Source organism: Crotalus tigris, unplaced genomic scaffold (genome assembly GCF_016545835.1).
Source record: "Crotalus tigris isolate CLP2741 ecotype Arizona unplaced genomic scaffold, ASM1654583v1 scf7180000024281.4978605, whole genome shotgun sequence".
Taxonomy (NCBI): Eukaryota; Metazoa; Chordata; class Lepidosauria; order Squamata; family Viperidae; genus Crotalus; species Crotalus tigris.
The window spans coordinates 3,973,918-3,995,078 of record NW_024100453.1 but is presented as its reverse complement, the minus strand read 5'-3'; the positions used below and the strand labels follow the sequence as shown (position 1 = coordinate 3,995,078).

The window sequence follows — 21,161 nt, the reverse complement described above, 5'->3', positions numbered from 1 at the left end:
TGCTATCATGTCATCCCTAGCCCGTCTTTTCATTAAACTAGACATAGCCAATCCTTGCAACTGTTCTTTGTATGTTTTAGCCTCCAGTTCCCTAATCATCTTTGTTGCTCTTCTCTGTACTTTTTATAAAATCTCAACATCTTTTTTACATCGTGGTGACCAAAACTGGATGCAGTATTCCAAGTGTGGCCTTACCAAGGCATTTTAAAGTGGTATTAACACTTCATGTTATCTTCATTATCCCTCTAGCCTAGCACTGTGTTGGCTTTTTGGCAGCTGCAGCGCACTGCTGGCTTATGTTTAAGTGATTGTCCACTAGGACTCCGAGATCCCTCTCATAGTTACTACTATTGAGCAAGGTACTATGTATTCTATATACCTGTGCATTTGGTTTTTCTTGAGATAAAGCTGAGTGCTACAAGCATATTGATGATACCATAATCGACATAAATTTTGAATAACAAAGTAGGTTTTCTTTTTAAAAACTGCATTGGCAGCTAGAGTTTGGACTGGGTGATGCCTAAAATTCTGCTTCCCAATCTCTCTTCTATATGTCAATGGAGAATGAAAATGGAGCTGGGAATAGTGGTGACACTGCTGGAGTGATCTTTTTATGACACCTTCTTCTTCCTATCTCTGTATCTGAAGGCTGGAAGATGTTTGCCATTCATTAACTCTCTAGCTTTGAAATTAAGATGACCCATGGAGCTATTATTGAGCTAAGTAAGACTGTCACAAAACACAATAATAAATTACAGTAAAGGCATTACTTCTTTAACCACAATGCAATATTTGGTCCAGATGTGTATGCATTTTTCCATGGTTTAATCTATCATACATATTAGATGACAGAATATATATTTTCAGGACAGAAAATGCATATCCATGTTTCTTTAAAGCCACCCTGATGTCCTTGAGATAAATCGAAGTGACATATCTTTGAATTCTGAAAACTGTAGTCCTAACACAGGAGAACATAATGTTTCCTAGGCTGGTTTCTAAAGCATCTGAAACATCAGAAGACAAAGATAAGAATCTTATTTGTAACTAGTTCTGGCAGGTTTCTTTCTCTCCCAGTATTATTCACATTTATTTACATACTGTAACATCCTACATTCTACAAAATGAAGCAGGGCACAAGCTAATAGAATTTTGTCAAGAGAATACGATGGTCATAACAAACACTCTTTTCCAACAACCCAAGAGACGGCTCTACACATGGACATCACCAGACGGTCAACATAGAAATCAGATTGACTATGTACTCTGCAGCCAAAGATGGAGAAGCTCTATACAGTCAGTAAAAACAAGACCAGGAGCTGACTGTGGCTCAGATCATGAGCTTCTCGTTGCAAAATTTAGGCTTAAATTGAAAAAAGTAGGGAAAAGCACTAGGCCACTCAGGTATGAACTAAATCATATTCCTGATGAATATACAGTAGAGGTGACAAATAGATTTAAGGAACTGGATCTGATAGACAGAGTGCCTGAAGAACTATGGATGGAAGTTCGCAACATTGTACAAGAGGTAGCAACTAAAACCATCCCAAAGAAAAAGAAATGCAAGAAAGCAAAATGGCTGTCTGAGGAAGCTTTGCAAATAGCTGAGGAAAGAAGGGAAGCGGAAGGCAAGGGAGAAAGAGAAAGATACACCCAATTGAATGCAGAATTCCAGAGAGTAGCTAGAAGAGATAAGAATGCCTTCTTAAATGAACAGTGCAAAGAAATAGAAGAAAACAACAAAATAGGGAGGACCAGAGATCTCTTCAAGAAAATTGGAGATATGAAGGGAATGTTTCATGCAAAGATGGGCATGATAAAGGACCAAAATGGCAGAGACCTAACAGAGGCAGAAGAGATTAAGAAGAGATGGCAAAACTACACAGAAGAACTATACAAGAATGAGCTTAACATCCCAGATAACCACAATGAGATGGTCATTGACCTCGAACCAGACATCCTAGAATGTGAAGTGAAATGGGCCTTAGAAAATCTGAGCAACAACAAAGCTAGTGGAGGTGACAGTATTCCAGCTGAGCTATTCAAAATCTTAAAAGACGATGCAGTAAAAGTGCTACACTCAATTTGCCAGCAAATTAGGAAAACTCAACAATGGCCACAGGATTGGAAAAGGTCAGTTTACATTCCAATTCCAAAGAAAGGCAATGCCAAAGAATGTTCAAACTATCGCACCATTGCACTCATTTCACATGCTAGTAAAGTTATGCTTAAAATCCTACAAGCTAGACTCCAGCAGTATGTAGATCGAGAACTACCAGAAGTACAGGCAGGATTTCGAAGAGGCAGAGGAACTAGAGATCAAATTGCCAACATACGCTGGATCATGGAGAAAGCTAGGGAGTTCCAGAAAAACATCTACTTCTGCTTCATTGACTATGCAAAAGCCTTTGATTGTGTGGATCACAACAAATTGTGGCAAGTTCTTAAAGAGATGGGAGTACCAGACCATCTCATTTGTCTCTTGAGAAACTATATGCGGGTCAAGAAGCAACAGTGAGAACTGGACACGGAACCACTGATTGGTTCAAAATTGGAAAAGGAGTCCGGCAAGGCTGTATACTGTCGCCCTGCCTATTTAACTTATATGCAGAGCACATCATGAGAAAGGCAGAGCTAGATGAATCAAAAGTTGGAATTAAGATTGCCGGGAGAAATATCAACAACCTAAGATATGCAGATGATACCACTCTAATGGCAGAAAGTGAAGAAGAACTAAAGAGCCTCTTGATGCGGGTGAAGAAGGAAAGTGCAAAAGTTGGCTTGAAACTCAACATTAAGAAAACCAAAATCATGGCATCCGGCCCACTCAATTCCTGGCAAATAGATGGGGAAGAAATGGAGGTAGTGACAGATTTTATTTTTCTGGGCTCAAAGATCACCTCAAATGGAGACTGCAGCCAAGAAATTAAAAGACGCCTGCTCCTGGGGAGGAAAGCTATGGCAAATCTAGACAGCATACTAAAAAGCAGAGACATCACCCTGCCAACAAAAGTGCGTATAGTCCAGGCCATGGTTTTCCCAGTTGCAATGTATGGCTGTGAAAGTTGGACCATAAGAAAGGCTGAGCGCCAAAGAATTGAGGCCTTTGAACTATGGTGCTGGAGAAGACTCCTGCGAGTCCCTTGGACTGCAAGGCATTCAAACCGGTCAGTCCTAGAAGAGATCAACCCTGACTGCTCTTTAGAAGGCCAGATCCTGAAGTTGAAACTCAAATACTTTGGCCACCTAATGAGAAGGAAGGACTCACTGGAGAAGGGCCTAATGCTGGGAAAGATTGAGGGCAATAGAAGAAGGGGACGACAGAGAATGAGATGGCTGGATGGAGTCACTGAAGCAGTAGGTGTGAACTTAAATGGACTCCAGAAGATGGTAGAGGACAGGAAGACCTGGAGGAACGTTGTCCATGGGGTCGCGATGGGTCGGACACGACTTCGCAATTAACAACAATAACAACATCCTACATTCTATACATACTGAGGGCTAAGAAAAACAAAATTTAGAGTCATTCTTCTCCCTTGAATTTGAGTGACTGTAGCATTTTGTCATCAAGAAAAATAGTCCTTGTTTATTGCTAAAACTGAAATGCACATAACAAAATATTAGTAGATTACATTTAATTTTCAAGGCAGGGCAACTTGTACAACCAGGATACATGAGTCTCATTTGAAATAAAAAGCATCTTTCTAGTTCTTTAGAATTAGGGTGGATAAGCTCAGCCTCAGACAGTATACTTAAGAAATGGCATTTTTCTCTGATGATTAAGTGGAATTCCCCAAAGGTAAGACAATATAAGATAATGATAAAGAACATATTGTGACAGGGAAGAATCAGTAATTCAAATAAAATTTGATAAACATGCTTGTGTCCAAATTGCCCCTGCTGCATTTAATCTCAAACCAAACTTGTGTTTGTAAAATTATATTGAAGTGACTTTTTTATATAATGGTAGGAAATTGTAAACTGATTTTTGGTGATCATAGTAGAAGGATGTTTGAGGATTGTGAAAAAAGGGACTTGCTGTTGTAAGTTGCCCTGTTTTCAGGCAATTAAAACAGTTTTGTTAAATGACCCTTTTTTAAAATATTTTTTCTATTCTTTTCTTGGATTTTAAAAACACATTTATTTGAGGACAACCAGGAGGGATTCCATAGTTGTTTTTTCCCAAGGCACTCACAGAAAAAAAGTATTTCAAATATAAAGTAGTAGGATTAGATGGAATGATCTTCTGAAATACTGGAATAAAATCAAATACTGGAGGGATGATCCACCACCTTTGTAAGAGGGTTTATTTTTTACGAATAATTAACTGATTTCTAAGGCTGTGCAGTATTTTGTATCCTCTTTAAAAGAGGTGTTCCTTGTGCATGGATGGGCAAACCTAGCATCTCTCTGCTATTCTTATCAGTGCCCTAGTCTTTTCTTTTTTTGGTATTACATGGCAATTACAGAAGACTACTATGGAATGAGGGAAAAAGATGGCCTCAGGAAAGTTCATAGGCTATGGGAAAAAATGTTAAGATGGTGACTACAATCATGCAACTGAAACTCTACCCTTTTTATGTGTGTCATGTGTAAAAAAAAAACTGGCAGAAATTTGATCACCTTTATATGTCTGCCATCTCGACTTTTTTTGCCCATGTCATGCAGTCACTTTAACAATTTGAGGAGGTGCTATGTGTGTGTTCTTATATACTACAAAATACCTTTACTGAATTACTTTCATAGTGTTGCATAACCCTATTGCCTTTTATAATGATAGCCTTCTGTGGATGTTGGAGGAGGAGGAGACAGACATTTTGAATAATATAATATAATATAATATAATATAATATAATATAATATAATATAATATAATATAATATAATATAATATAATATAATATATTGCTCCAGTACCAAAGAAAGCATCCCTCTGAATATCAGGTTTACTTTCCAAATAACATTAAAACTGAATTGTTCCTGAGGTCTTTTGGTGGCTGATGTTATCTTGTTGTTCTTGTCCAATTTCTAATTGTGTATGGATTTCTTCTATGTTATTATGTATGATGAGTGTGGTAAAGCTGATTATAACTTAATTGGTTTTTTATGGGTTGGTGTTTGTTCTGATCTTAAGCATTTTAATTTTTGATGTGTGGTGCTATTATTTTTTATTTATCACCCATATTTTATTATATGGATATTTATATTATATTGTAGGTGTTTTAATTTTATTGTAAGCAGCCATGAGTCTGCAGGGAATTGACACCATAGGTATCCAATAAATAAACAAATAAATGGTCTCTTTTCATTTCCTGTCAGCAGCATTTGCAGTGGCGATCAAAACAGGCAAGATGGTGTGTTTTGCTTCTTTGCATGTATATATGTCACAAATGTAAAAAGGACAGGACTTTGATCACTATGCCATAAACACCATCTTGCCTATTTTGACCCATGCTATGGATATACCCCTATTCCTGTGTTCATTTTTCTTTTTAGGTCCTCAAAGAGCTTTTTGTGTCGTTAGTTTAGCTTCTTATCCTATCCTCCATTTGTTTTATGTTTTTTTCCTAATTAACCTTCATACTGGTGCACTGTTAAAAGTTTCCTTTAGGAATTTCCATCCATCTTAAACTGCTTCTCACATTAGTTTCTCCTGCCATGAGATTCAGCTCATCATTACTGTAAGTTTTTCTAAAGTTTAAGATACATGTTTGATTCTGTCCAGTTCTATTATTACCTGATGACCTTCTTTTTATACCTTTCCTTCCACTTCTTCTCTATTGATTACTGTCAAGTTAAGAGCATTTTCCTCCACTGTGTGTAGGAGAAAGTTGTCAGCTAGTTGATCCAGTCAATTGAAATTAATTTAAATCACACATAGTATACATTTACTGTTGGACTAAGATTTCAGTTTTGATTATATAAACCAGAGAGTTGGAAGCAACGTTTGAGGTCTTCTAGTCTAACTCCCTGCTCCAGCAGGAGACCTGTACCATTCTGGGCAAATAGCTGTCCAATCTCTTCTTATAAACTCCAGTGATGGAGCACCCACAACTTCTGGAGGCAAGCCATTCCACTAATTAATTGTTCTCACCCTCAGGAAATTTCTCCTTAGTTCTAGACTGGATCTCCCTTGATAAGTTTTCATCAGTTACTTCTTGTTCTACCCTCAGATGCTTTGGAGAATAAATTGATTTCCCCTGATTTTGTGATTTATTTTTAAGTAAATGTGCTATAACTTTGCAATATCAACAGCAAGAACAATAAAACTAGATGGGTTTTGATCCTATGTATGACATTCTGACAAATTTGGCTATGAGCAAATCCAATGAATAGAGAGAACTGCTTTGACTGAGTATGATCATTTAAAAACAGTTCTAAAAATTGGCGAAGTAAACATTCTGTCAGCCTATCTTTTTGGTTTATTTCATTTGTAAAAGTAAACAATCTCAACATAAAGTTATATGATTCTGGACAATAGCTCTAAATGACAACTCAAATTTCAGAATTACTTTACTTTACCACCAATCCTTATTGTGTCCTAAGCACAATATTTCTCTAATTCCAATTTTAATCCTCACATCCCAAAGTCAAAAGTTGATTTTTCTCCTTGTCTTGAAAAAAATCTAACAGTGGTTTTCAAGTTACAAGGAATTTATTCAAGTTATTGTCTTTAAGTAAAGCAGACAATGAGTCTAGTCCAGTATAGTGGGGTCCATTTCTTTCAAAAGAAGATTCATCACCATTAGAACCCAGTCACATGATGCCTCTTGGGGTGGCTTTAGCAAGCGAGGCAGGGATGGGTCTAAAGAGCAGAGACTGAGCTCACCGTCCTAAGGGCCTTATCCATTTCCTTAGGTCCAGCAGGTTGAAACTATTTCCACATACTTTTTTTCTCTTTCAGGGTCACAGTCCAATTGAGTTACTGTATCAGCTTATCTACTGCCAATGTGATTTGATTGAACAGAGAGAAAAATGTTTATTCTGACAGCTATATTAAATTCTTCCTTGTTCCTTTTTTATTGTTCCTTATGTGTCACATTTATAATACTGTATTATATGCAGTCCCATTATTACTACATGAAAACAATATAGACAATGGGCAACCTTAAAGCTCCAAAGTCTCAGCATGATTCAGCTAGCTTCAAATGCTTAAATCCCTGTCCCCTTCAGTGGCAGTGGTTTAAGCAGGGGCTTGCAAATTGCAGTGTTAACTTTGCCTGGATTATTTCTGTTTGCAATCTTTAGGGGAAGGGCTGACAAAGTTTCTCATCAGCTCAAGGTATACGACTATACAGGAGTGGTATGTTGCTGTTGCAATATGAATATGCACTTGTGGTCAGCTTTTGGGGAAAAGTCAGAACTAAATAATATTATTCTCTTTCAACTCTATTCCTGATAAAATAAAGCATCCTTGAATTCTTAATGGATAGCCCACACACAATTCACTTTTTAAAACCCCCGCAATGTATTAAAAATACTTTAGTTATACACAGCAGTCTGTACTTAATTATTAAGAACCCCTTTTTAAGAGGATAATAAATAACAATTAGAAGCAAATGGAATTTCTTTTTTTAACTATCTACCACATCTTGGAGAGCCAAAACAATCAGACAGTTCCTTCTGTCCACAAAGGTGGCCTGATAAAGCTGATGGGAGTTGTAATCCAATACTTCTGGAGGTTGCCAAGTGGGAGTAGTTGTACAGTGGTCAATTAACTGAGACTGGGTCTGCTGGAAAAGTTGAATGGGCATTCATATAACTATTTCCATTCAATCAATTACACATTCCTACAGTCATTTTCTATGTTCATCAACTTTCAAGGCTTATTGTACGCTGGGACAAATGAAGAAGATACTTTCAGATTTTCTGTTGCCATGCAGGTCTGCTGCCTGGAACACACGTTCATTGTAGCCTGTGTGGTCTGCCCTATAGACATTGCTTTGTGTGCAGGGAGTAGACAGCTACAGTGTGAGCAATGGGGTGTTGGAATTGCAAAACTGCAAAAACTGCATAGAAGACACCAGTCTAATATCAGGGAGAGGGGTTTTCTTATTCCTGAGGAGGCAGCAGACTTGTCAAGTATCCTTCTAAATATGAATTGCTAGATACAGTTTCTTTAGAAAATGTACATATAGTCCTTGACTTACGACCACAATTGGCACCAGAATTTCATTGCTAAGCAAGGCACTGTTAAGTAACCCAGGCCCAATTTCATGACCTTTTGGGCCACAGTTGTTAAGTGAATCACTGTAGTTGTTAAGTGAATCACACAGTTGTTAAGCGAGTCTGGGCTTCACCCATTGACTTTGCTTGTTGCATGCTGGCTGGGAAGTTCACAAATGGTGATCACACAGTCCTGGGATGCTGCAGCTATCCTAAATACATGCTGGTGGCATCTGAATTTTGATCATGAGATCACAGGGATGCTGCAATGGTTGTTAAGTGCAAGAATCCCAATTCATTAAGAAAACAAAGCACCATATAATACCATATAACAATGGTGGCGAACCTATGGCATGTGTGCCAGAGGAGGCACTCAGAGCCCTCTCTGTGGGCAGGTGCGCCATGCCCTGGAGATGGCAACTGTCCTCTTCAACCAGCTTCCTGCTAACTTGCTAAGGTCCCACATGGCCAGATGCATCCCAGCACCCATGTGCTCGCTGGCCTCTTTGTGCAGGGGCTGATGGTGTCAGGCAGCAGCCACCCCGGCCCCTGCCTCGCCTTGCCCTGCAACAATGGCACCCCTGCCCTGCTTCACCTTGCCTCGCCTCACCCTGCAGGACGAGCCTCCTGCCCACCGCCCCACCAGCCAGAGACCCCCAGGATCTCCCCAACGCTGCCCAACTCCCACAGGCATCCCTCCCCAGGAGCAACATTGAGCTGGCCACGCCCACTCTTGCCATGCCCACCCATCTGCCATGACCATCATAACCACACCCACTCAGCGGTCCACGCCCACCTGGCGGTCCACGCCCACCTGGCACCCGGCAATACAAGTGGGTTTTGGGTTGCAGTTTTGGCACTTGGTCTCTAAAATGTTCGTCATCACTGCCATATAACAAACCCATCAACAAAAATATACTTTTGGCTGCCCTAATTGCCTGATCCTAATATTTGTGCGGGGGGGGGAGCCAGGTTTTAACAGCTTTCTGGAAGACCAAAGGGATTGGAGGAAGCTAATTCAGGACCTTTTGTGGGTGAGAGGCATCTACAAGATGGGAATAGTGATCTACACAGCATTTGGGCATGATTGAGCAAAATTCTTTATTTTAAGCCATGCTGGCATGGCAATATGATTTATGTCTCATAAAAGCAAGCACATTTTATGCCGTTTGAGTAGTTTCTTCCAAGATAGAATATGTGTGAATTAATATAATGATAAAATAAATCATTTTCTTCTCCTCTCTTTCTCTTATTGCCCTTTATTTCCATAATACACAGTCTGTAGATTATTACCAAAAGCCAGTTTGTATAGTGGTTAGGTTATAAGGCTAGAAACTGGGAGAACATGAATTGTAGTTGCGCCTTTGGCCCAAAGCCAGCTGGTTGACTTCAGGCCAATCACTTTATCTGAGCCCTAGAAAAGAGGCAATCACAAAACACTTCTGAAAAACCTTGCCAAGAAAACTGCAGGGACTTGTCCAGGCAGCCTTTAAGAATCAGATATAATTGAACAGAAGAAAAAATAATATTACTACAATAGAAGACTTCATATCAGCAGATCTGTAAACAACTATGATGACATCAAAATAAAAGATGCGTCATAAGGTACTTTGGCAAAGGATTCAACTTATTACTAGTGTCATAAGATGTGAGGCACGTACACAAGTTGTGTCAATTTCCCCACACAAATGATGATTCATTAATTATATGCTAGCATTGGTGAGGTTACCTAGTTGGGTAATGAAATGTCTGCAAGAAAACAACCATGCTTAGAGAGCACCAAGGACCTCACAGTTCAACCCTGAACTACACCTATTCTCATCTATTGGTATCATTAACTATAACTATATAGGAAATTTTGCAAAAAATATCTCTTGCAAATTTTCTACATTTATTTTGTCCATTTTTCAACCTCAAATAATCTTAGCACCAGAGAATTTGAAGAGGTTATTTAGATTATTAGCTTTAACCTTTCTTCTGTCTTGAGTCTAACCTGAACCCAGCGAGATGGTTGCCTAGTCTCTGCTTAAGCACATGAAAGTAAGCCCACCATTTTTCTGAGCAATTGATTCCACTGTCTATCATTAAGGATTTTTATAGACATTCAATCGTATCTCCCTTGCTGTAATTTAAGCTCCTTATTCCTTTTCCTGTATTTTGGTACAAGAGAAAACAGGTCCTACCCTTTTAATCTGAAGTTCTTTCTGGTATTTGAGGAGTGCTATCATACTTCCTCTCGTTCTCCTACTTATCATCTTTTCTAAAGGCCAAAAGTACCCAGCCCCTTCCATCTTTCTTCACAGATCTTAGTTTCAAATGCCCTGATTATTGCCTTTCTCTGAACTTGTTCTACTTTCCTCTGAATCCAGCTTAAAGGGTGATGCCCAGAACTGCATCCAGTGTTCAGTATGGGGCCTGATCAGTCAGGAGGAAGGGAAAGAATTATTCCCAGTGACTTGTAAATTACATTCTTGTGTATCTATTTTAAAACTGTATTGCCATAGCCCACTCCCAGCTCAAATTCAGTTTGCTATCATCTATTCCAAAACCTTTTTCACCAAGTACCCTTTTAAAGATGTATATATCCCAGCCAATAATTGCCATTTGATCTGTGTTTTGTAAGTGAAGAACTTTGCAGTTGTCTGTGTTAAATTTGGCTCTGCTATTTTCATCCCATTCCTCTAAAAAAAAATACATCTTTGAACTTATTTCAATAATCAATTACTGTTAAAATATAGCTATTAGCTATCTTAGCCAAACAGCAGTCTCTTCAAGGAGAGGAGAATAACAAAATCAGCCTTGTGCCACTGCAGTGCAAGCCCCAGCCCTTTGCACATGCATTATGACATTGCATATATGATCCAGAAGGGTGGAGATTGCACAGGAACAGCCTAACACTGCTTTCAACATTTTAAAGAAAGCAGGAAGTTCCCTTACGCATGCATCCAGATAATGTATAATCTACAAATTGCATTCTTTTCTTTGCCCAAATAACTAATGAAGTTATTAAAGAGGAGAGGCCCCATACTGGTTGTTGTGGCACCCTACCTGATTCTGCTCTCCAATTTGGTGGTGAATTACTGTTGAGCACTTTTTAAATAGATTTGTTGAGCTTGCTACAAATCCGCTTGTCACTGACATTCATCCCACACTTAATTAGCTGGTAATTTGCACATTATGGATTTCTTTGACCAATGTTTTCTGATGTTAAAATACAGTAGATCTACAGTATCTCAAACCTCTGTTAAGAACCATACCCTATCATACAAGATAGAGAATTAATCTCACAAAATATGTTTTTGACAAATCTGTAATAACTTCTGGTAATTAGCACATTTTCAGGTGTTTACAAATCAATCCATGTACAATAAATCATAAAGCCACAGAATTTTAATCTTGAAAACAATCATCCTGCTTCAGATTTCTCCCATCATTTCCTCCAATGAAATTTGAATTTTGCCCTGGTGTGAGATTGAAACAAGAATAAATAGCAAGATAAAAGGTACAGAATCATTTGATTTATTTTATGGTTGTTTCAATGTTTGAGTCAACCTTATAATTCTATAAATATTTTCAAGTGAAACTAGAATAAAATTTAATATAAATTATCATTCGATCTCTCAGAATAATATTGTAGAGATAATATGGTATACTTTTCCAGCCTTCCAAGCTTACACTTTTATTACAAAGGAAATTGGAAATTTCCCCAGGAACTGGGTTCATTGCTTTTCATAAGGCCTTATGGAATTAAATTGTGTGAATGTTAAGAGCGCTTCTTGAATAATGCCTCTAGTGTTGTAAATGGTAAATTAGTCATGTCACTTGTGAAAATTGTTGTCTTTACAATGGTTTGTAAAGCACAAAACCCATCTAGCAACTTAAAAGAAACTGAAATGAAGCTATAGTTCCTCCCCTTCCATTGCCATCTGGTTTCTAAATTTTTAGGATTTTTTAGTCAAAGTAGTTTTCCTATATATATATTCAACCTTTTCACACTGGTGCCATTTAGATATTTTGAGACTACAATCATACAACTTCCAGCAACATGTCTAACAAACCTGGATGGCACCAAGTTTGAGAGTGAGGGAGGGTCCATTTCATTTTGCCTTAATGTTGAATTTAGCAAGAAGGTAACACTAAAAAATAAACATAAACTTTTCATTGTTAGACTTGCTGAAGGGTTCCATGACTTTTAATATACACTGCAACTATCCTAATCCTTAAAGCAAACATTCTTTTAAAACATACCCAGAACTAAGTTTAAATATAAACTCAAAATCAAACTTGCAACAGGAGAGTGGTATTACGCAAATTAAGGCCTGGTTTCAGTTTCTTACTTAGTCATCTTGTAATACAGTACTGGACAAGTTGCTTAACAGCCACAGTTTGTGCAGTTACCTTGTGAAGTAATATATGTAGACAACCCATTTGTTACAAAACTTCTGAACAACATTTTCTTGGGTAAAATGACTTTCTCCTATCTGGAGTTCTATACTGGACTATAAACATCAGTATGTCATGGTTTCAATGTCATGTCTACTGTAATAATTTATAAAATATGAATTGTGCTAATGTGCAGATGTTTTCCATCCTTGGGTTGTATGAATTGTAAGGTCAGAGGCCACATGGGTATATACATGTTTACACATCAAGCATTCAATATATAAACCTCCTGAGTATGGGAAGCATTACATTTTGTGCTGAAGCTGTGTACAAATCATTCAAGGAATTTTAAACAGGATTTCTGAAAGGAGGCAAGGAAAGGAGTGTGAGCTGCTTCAAGAAGGTGTGGGAGATCCTGGGAAGCCCAATAGAGGGCATACATTAGTGTCTCTTCCTCAAGGGCTGAAAATTCTTGGATTTCAGTAGGATTTTCAACTCCCAAGCGGACCTTCTCAGAGTGTTCTGATTTTCCCTAAGAGGATTAATCACTCACAAAATTATTTAATGCCCACAACCAGGAGTGCCAGAGTTGTAATCATTGAGCGAAGCAATTATCTGACATCTCACTTAATGACTGCTTTGCTCAACGACCAAGATTCCCATCCCAATTGTGGTAATTAAGTGAGCACTACCTGTGGACAGACCAGACCAAGACATCAATTCTACAGAAAGACTAAAATGAATTTTATTGAGATTGACTATAACAGAATCTTGTAACATTGTGCTGTACCTTTTCATATATGTCTTGTGAATAGAGCCAGTGTACCCGTTAGTGCCATATCAAACCCACTGAAGAAGATCATCTACGATGGAGGAGAAGACTAGATAAAGGATATTAAGGGTTTCAAGGGAAGGTGTGTAGAAGCATCAATATACTAAGAATTAAAGGGTTAGAAGGGACTTTGGAGATCATCTGCTTGTGGGAGTAAGATTAAGTCAAAAATATTTTATGTCTTCTAATTCAGAAATAGCAAGCCAGATGATTGAGGAAATATTAAAAGGCCTGGGAATTGTATGAGATGCAAGTCTTCTCCTTATACTGACTACCACTGTGGGAACAGTTGTAGCAGCATCGATTTGTCCAGTATTACATGAAAAGCTTCACATGATTTCTAAGGAATGTACCTTGCAACTTTCCCCCTCTTCGTTGTTAGTCTTCCAGGAACTCAGAGAATATTGGCATGGGACAAAACCTTAGTAGAAGGATCTCTTACATGACCTGAGTTTATGGGAAACAATCGTGGTAACTCCCATATCACCATGATAATGGAAGAAGAATCTAGGATCACAGAATTTAAGACCAACATATCTTTTCATATATATCTTATTTTTCAAGTTGCTAAGAAGGTGTTCCATGCATCTTTCATAAACATGCTAGTTACCTGTCTCATCTTTGCTCATTTGGCCAGTAATCCAATACTTAATGAAACTCCCTCTGAACCTCTGTAGTTATAGTGGAAACCTGCCTGACAGCCCCGCCATATTCCTCAGCTATGGCTCTTATTTTAATTACAAGGTGCTCCAGCTGAAGAAAGAGGTGTGCCTCTGTCATGGTTGTGTAAGCTATGCTCTACTTTTAATGAAGTTTTAATAGAAACAAACAACATTGCATGAAAGAGAATTAGAATATATTATAGAAGTGTAGTCACAAAGACTGTCATCTTTGTAAGCCCAAGTTGTATTGCTATGCAATTTCAATTCAATTCATCTTGCACCCTTTGTAGCTTGTTCTCTGGTTTTCACTGGTAATATTAATGCAATATTATGGTCTTTTTCTATAAGCTCTCAAACTTACAAAAATATGCATCAAACAAATGTTAGTGACAAACAGACATTTTTAACAACTGTAGGAAAATGTAGTTGCACCATAATTCACATGTTCTCAAAAAAAATTCAGAGGAAACCTTTCCTGTGTATTTTACAGTTCTCATTTTTTAAACAAATTATGATCCTTTCATTCAGGAACAGCAGCATAGCTATTGTAGAAGGTGGTAATATATTGTTAATTTAAGGTTGCAATCTAATTACGCTTATGTAGCATTACATCACACTGAATACAGCAGAACTTGTTTCTGAAAAAAATATGTATCAGATCACAGAAAATTATAGTTACCGGTACCTTCATTTCCTCATAAAGACATTGAAATCATTTAAAGAACTTTCTTTCTTTCTTTCTTTCTTTCTTTCTTTCTTTCTTTCTTTCTTTCTTTCTTTCTTTCTTTCTCTTTCTTTTTTTCTTTCTTTCTTTCTTCTCTCTTTTTCTTTTCTTTTCCTTTAAATAAATATTGATTTCTGGAAACTGCCTAGACTAGTTCCTGCAGTTGTCCTGGCAAAATTTCAGAAGAGGATTGCCATTGCCTTTTTCCTAGGGTTGAGAAAAGATAAACTGATTCAGAGTCATTCAGCTGGCTTCATGCCTAAGGCAGGATTACAGTCACTTGGTTTTTAGCCTTATGCCTTAACCCCTACCATTTAAGATGAATAAAGAGAAACCCCAGATGGTCATATTAAGAAATAAATGAAAAATCTGTCAGTGAGTTGTTAAGATGTAAGATTAATATATTGATTTCCTGTAATTTAAACATTATTGATTTCTGCCATAGAACTCAATAAAAGGTGAACCTTTTTCATTTCAACCAAGCAAGGGAGACCTGAGGGGTTCTGCATATTAGGTAGATTATGATGCTTTATTCTTAGCTTCCTTGATGTATTAGTAGCTAATTTAAGTGCCTTATGTGTATATAAGAGTAAGTGCTAGTAATAGTTGAATCTATCCAAATTCATTAGTGGGTCAAGGGATAATCTAGGGCAAACATTGGTCTGAGCATGTGTTAAGAGGAATCTAAGAAAAGTCATTACCATGATTTTGCTGCAAGCTCCATTGAAGAAGTCCAATCTTGGATAATATGAGCTTAGTCTTCTGAAAAATTCTGAGTTAGACCCTTATTCTGTACTCTCTACTCCTCTTCTTCAACCTATCCTCTCTCTCCAATCCCACCCAGAGCACTTACCAGAGGAAGTATGGCCCTCCTAGCCAGAGAGGCCTAAAGAATCCAAGAGGATCTGCGGTATCAAGAATATGAATGAAAGGTTGTGGGGAGAAGTCCCTAAATGAACAGACCACAAAATATCAGCTGAGATGGATTTAAAAAAAAAATCAAGAGTTCAATTATGATAATAGTTAATACACAGCCTAATTTTCACTTAGAATGATAAAGGCAAAATTGGTAATAACAAATAAGAAATGGGGCCTGACCTTCCCTCTCCCTCTCTCTCTACCCTCACATGATCTTAGGTTGCGCTGAATGAAGTAATTTAGTTAGATAGCGTACTGGCTTGCAAGTCTCAGGAAATGGAATGGATCCTTTATAAATTTGCCAAGTTTTTTCTTTTCCTGGCAAAGTTTCTTCTTTTTTTTTTGCAAGTTATGTGGTAAGCAAAAACGAAGATGAAGCAGATGAAGTTTAATCAACTATTTCAATATTATGCTGGGAAAACTGATTACAACTCTTCTGGCTGTGAAGGAGGGGTTTCATAAACCAACACACTGCTTTGCTTTAAAGGTTATTGTTCAGATACTAAAGACTGAAACTGAACCTCAGAAAAATGGAAATACTGTTTGTAAATAAATACCTTTGTTTGATTCCAACTCCTACAATCACTCTGGATGGAGTCCCATTCAATCTCAAGGAAGTTTGCAATTAAGAGGTCTTGCCCAGATATAGCTGGTGCACAAATGGCAACCATTGTGGATCAGGAAACACTTGGACAACGACATGTGTCCTTATCATCTCTCTAACATGCTCAGCTGGAGCTTCTTTAGGGAACTACTTAGAAACTGTACTTGGCATAGATTTAAATGCTGTCTGTGGGTGGGGAACAGTTGGGACCACAGAATAACAGCAGTCCTTCAATTACTGCTTGATTAGACTTTGTAATGGGACAACAGGACAACATTTTGCTGGGTATATGGGAATTAGAGATCGGGCAACTGCTTTGAGGAACAAAAGGGTTTCCACTGTTTTACAAATAAGTTTGTTGTTAATTAGTTTATATGCTAACAATTTATAGTATTTTTTTATTTGATTGGTGTTGCTGTAAACCAGGGGTGTCAAACTGCCAGCCCGTGGGCCAGATGCAGAAGCTGCGCCCACCCCATTGCCGGCAATGGCAAAAGTGTCCCGATACATTGCATGATGTCACATGACATTGTGAGTTTGACGTGTCTGCTGTAAACTATACAGGGTCTCATAATGGGGCAATATGAAAGTTAATAGAATAAATAAAAGCATTTTAAAAACACTTACAATAAAAAAGCTTTGTCAGTTCCTTCAGTTTGTCTGTTGAAATAAAGAAAATGAAACTGGAAGCCAGGAGCAGATTATGATATGAAAGGGCAAAAAGCCTATTTTTTAATAATAAAAAAGATCTTGGAGCCGATCGCGTGCTTCAAGGAACTTCATTTCAATTGTATCTACTTCTCATATATCATTAACATATTTTTAACTGGCAGATTTCAACATTACATGAAGAAATATAAGTGAAGGACCTCTTGCTCAATGAGACAGTTAAGTGAATTTTGCCCCATTTTATAACTGGTAAGTGAATCTCTGCAGTTGTTAAGTTAGTAACACGGTTGTTAAGTGAATCTAATTTTCCCATTGACTCTGTTTGTCAGAAGGTTGCAAAAGATGATCACATGATCCCCGGACACTGCAACTGTCATAAATATGAACCAGTTGCCAAGCCTCCAAATTTTGATCGTGTGACCATGGGGATGCTGCAACGGTCGTGTGAAAAACTGTCATAAGTCACTTTTCTCAGCAACATTGTAACTTCAATCACCAAACGAACTGTGGTCAGTCAAGGACTACCTGTACAAATGAATGAGGCTTCAGTCTTGTGATTGTGGCAGCCACCTTGACTTTCTAAAATTCTTTTGCGGATGCCCCTGCCAGTGCTGACTATGAGTCACCTGGAAGAACTTTATTTCATTAATTCTTTAATACTGAGTTTAATTATTTAAAAGGTATCAAGATATCTTGCACAATATTTGAGAATGACATGTATTATGTGACCCAAGGGCTTGTTATTAAGAGTTCAAAAAGAAAGAAAGAAAAGAAAAGAAATAATGGGATCAGCTACCGGTAGGTTGCTGAGTCTGTTTACAGTTTTTGAATATAGAAAGCATTTGGGCAGGACGCAGTTTTGACTCATATGGAAATTTAGTGAACGTGGACAATGGAAATTTTTCTACCTTTTACCAATTTAAGTTCAGTGTCTGTATAACAGTCTTCTGCAGTAAAAGAGCTCTTTTCTCATTTGCATTCACAGCTTATGATTTACAATATCCCATGGACTCTTTGATGATAAAAATATGCCCTAGTCTTTTCCTGAACTGCTGAGCCAGCCTTTTTATAACTGTGTGTGCATAAAGAATGCAAGATAGCTGCGGTTTGCTTCCAAGTGACATTTAGCTATGTAAGTGAGGAAAGAAAGATATATGTAGCAGAATCCAGTTGGCTATATATATTGGCTATATATAGTGCATTCTCCAGATAGACAAGCCATTCTATAGTTACACTGGCTTCAATAACCTTGTTATACTGCAATATAAACATGCATTTGCTCTCTATCTGTACCATTATGATACTTTTCAAAATCTTTTTTTTTTTAATGTGATTGTACTAAGTTACAAATTAGATATAGCTTTTGTATCATAGCTGTACCAATGGCCAGGAGGAGATGGCAGAGATGGGGAAAATCTAATTTTTCCATGTTTTAAGTTCATCTGAACTTTATATCTACCTTTGCTCATTTTTTTACCTGTGGGCACTCCTATATAAATATTGATAGTCAGTTTTTGCATGCATGTTTTTGTGAACAATTCCCTTAATATATGCATGTTTTTATGCATGTGTTTCCCTTCAATGTGTCTTTTTTTTATAATTTTCCCTAAACCTTCTGAAGATGTTGCCCCATTTTGGAACCAATTCTAGACCATGTAAATGCAGAGATCTTTTTTTCTGGTTCTAATGTGGTTATTTGAAACAAAAACAAAGATGTGATTTCTTTGAAATGCTATAATTTGGAAGTGGAGGCGGATCAGTTTTTGATATGATGGGAACTCTTGCTCAAACTGCCTCCTGGACTATCGGTTCCTAAAGCCTGTTGGCATTGTTTAGGGCTTGTCTCCTTTGTTTGGTGCAAAACTGCTCTTATCACCCCATTTATCTGTCAGCAGAACAAAGGAATAGTGGCCAGATAGCTTGGAAGTTTCCATTTTCTTTCCCCATCCAACTCTGCCTTCATGCCTTCCTTCAAATAAGCACGGAGTTGGAAGTGGGAGGTGTCCAGTCACATGTCTCAGTTTTCCATAGCACGGGGAAGGACATTTTTGTTATTCTGGACTGGGAGCAAATTAGAAAATGTGGCACCAATTAAATCCCATGCTTTGTGGCCTCCCCCTGGGCAGCTGGTAGGCACACCAATTGGCTCATGAGGTTCTCTGAATATTCTCAATGTTTTGAGAATTTCAGAAATGAATCCAAGAACAAGTTGGCTTTGTTCAAATTGCTTTACAAAGGATCAGTGTGTGGAAAATGGTATGTTGTGGAAATAATTTTGAGTAGTGAATTGCATCATGAACTTCTCACATGCAATTGTGTTTATTTATATTTATGTTTTACATACACACACATATAGGCAGATAAGTTGAGTAAATTCATACACAAAAGACAAAATGAATTTTATTTCCATCCTTAAGTGTAAACAGTGAAAGATGTTATTTTTCAGTCTATCCCTACCCTCCATCTTTCAAGCAGCCAAATAAACAGACAGTGAACAAAAATCAGTGTCAGGAGACTCCAAGAACTGGCAGTGGAATTGCTGAAGGATGAACTTGAGCAATTGCTTATCAACAATCAGTGCCAGTCCTGTTTCTTTTTTATAACATAAAATTGTTTTAAACTTAATGATAAAATTAGCAGTGAGTGAAGCTGGGGGTCTCTACAGGGTATGATCAAAATAGTCAAGATGGTAGCCACATCTCTGGTAGTCTTTATTCCAAGTGGAAAAACAAAAATCAAAGAAAAGAAAATTGCTGAAAAGTTAGAGGTTGCCCTCCATCATGTCATCAGGCTATCTGAGCTTTCCAAAAGTGTTTGACAATAAATTTCACTGCCTCTCTTCAGAAATACAATCCTGTCCTGTACTTGGACTTCACGGTGTCTTTTGCCCTGAAGAGAAAATGGGAAAGCTATAATACAAGTTTTTTTATGCAGCACACTCACTCCTTCTCAAGCACTGTTTTTTTTTCAGAAAAAGAAATCAAATGTGAAACAAATCAATGTGAAACCATTATTTGCTCAACCAAAAAGTTTTGAGGAGACTAGAAAGAAGTAATGTAGATGGTTCATATACATTTTAAGCATTTTATTTTTTCAGAAAAATATTGTTCTGTTTTGCACCCTTCATAACCCTAATCACTTTATGACAATGTAGTTGTTGGGTAGGCACTTGAAAACACTACTTTGAAAAAAGCCCCCAGATTCATGTGGTCCTTCTAGGTTAACACTTTTATTAATATCTCCAGGAGAATTTTATTTCTCCAGTGTGTCCTCAATTGTCATATGGTGCTTAATACAACTGGATCTTTCTGATAAGAAAATACATTTATAATATATATCCACTGTTAATCAGCAGCATAAATAGTAAGTTAAAGAAGGGGGGGGGTCGCTAATAAAAAATACTCTGGAGACCCTATCAACTCTGTAGCAGCTGTGAACACAATCAGCAAACATATTAAGCAACTATGAGGCAATGCCATGGTAAATAATAGCACTTCTTTAATACTAAGTGGAAAGACTACCTTAAACAACCAAGAACTAAGGAGAAATTTCCTGACAGTTAGAACAATTAATGGGTGGAACAACTTGCCTCTAGAAGTTGTGGGTGCTCCAACACTGGAGGTTTTTAAGAAGAGATTGAACAACCATTTATCTGAAATGGTATAGGGCAGGGATCCCCAACACCCAGGCTGTGGCCCACTACGGGGCCTTGGCCCATTCAGAACCAGGTAAGAATGCACATGCATGCAGCTCCACATGCGTGTGCAGCTCCATTTTGCAAGTGGCAGGCACATGTGCCCATTGCTCATGCAAATGGAGCTGTGCGTGTGCGTGCTTGCCACCCCTTGCATGTAACCATTTCCTCTTCTTCCCCCCACCTATATTGGTCCACAAAGCCAGAATGGTTGGGGAATGCTGGTATAAGGTTTCCTGCTTAAGCAGGGGATTGGACTAGAACAGTGCTTCTCAACGTTTGTGTGACGGCGACCCCCGTCACACAAACGTTCTGCGCATGTGCGGTGCCGTGCGCATGGGGCGGGGCCCCATGCGCGACACGCATGTGCGGCACCGCTCCCATGCGCGACACGCATGCGCGGCGCCGTGAAAAATGGCGGATCGCCGCCTTTGGCGACTCCCGAAAAATGGTCGATCGACCCCAAATGGGGTCGCGACCCATAGGTTGAGAACCGCTGGACTAGAAGGT

The 21,161-nt window shown here is 38.1% G+C and overlaps 1 protein-coding gene across 4 annotated transcripts in view; it reads right to left on the bottom strand.

The window, feature by feature from the left end:
- Nucleotides 1-21,161, bottom strand: part of PIGU (phosphatidylinositol glycan anchor biosynthesis class U) — a 100,290-nt gene that overhangs the window by 56,405 nt on the left and 22,724 nt on the right. The window contains exons 3-5 of one of the 4 annotated variants that reach the window (XM_039323738.1): nt 16,916-16,948; nt 15,620-15,715; nt 14,728-14,973 (exon numbers count right to left, since the gene is read on the bottom strand). The exons of 2 other annotated variants lie outside the window; for them this stretch is intronic. The gene's annotated coding sequence lies outside the window, so the exon portion shown is untranslated. The remainder of the gene's footprint in view (nt 1-14,727; nt 14,974-15,619; nt 15,716-16,915; nt 16,949-21,161) is intronic. One more of the 4 variants, XM_039323739.1, reaches the window with a different exon arrangement.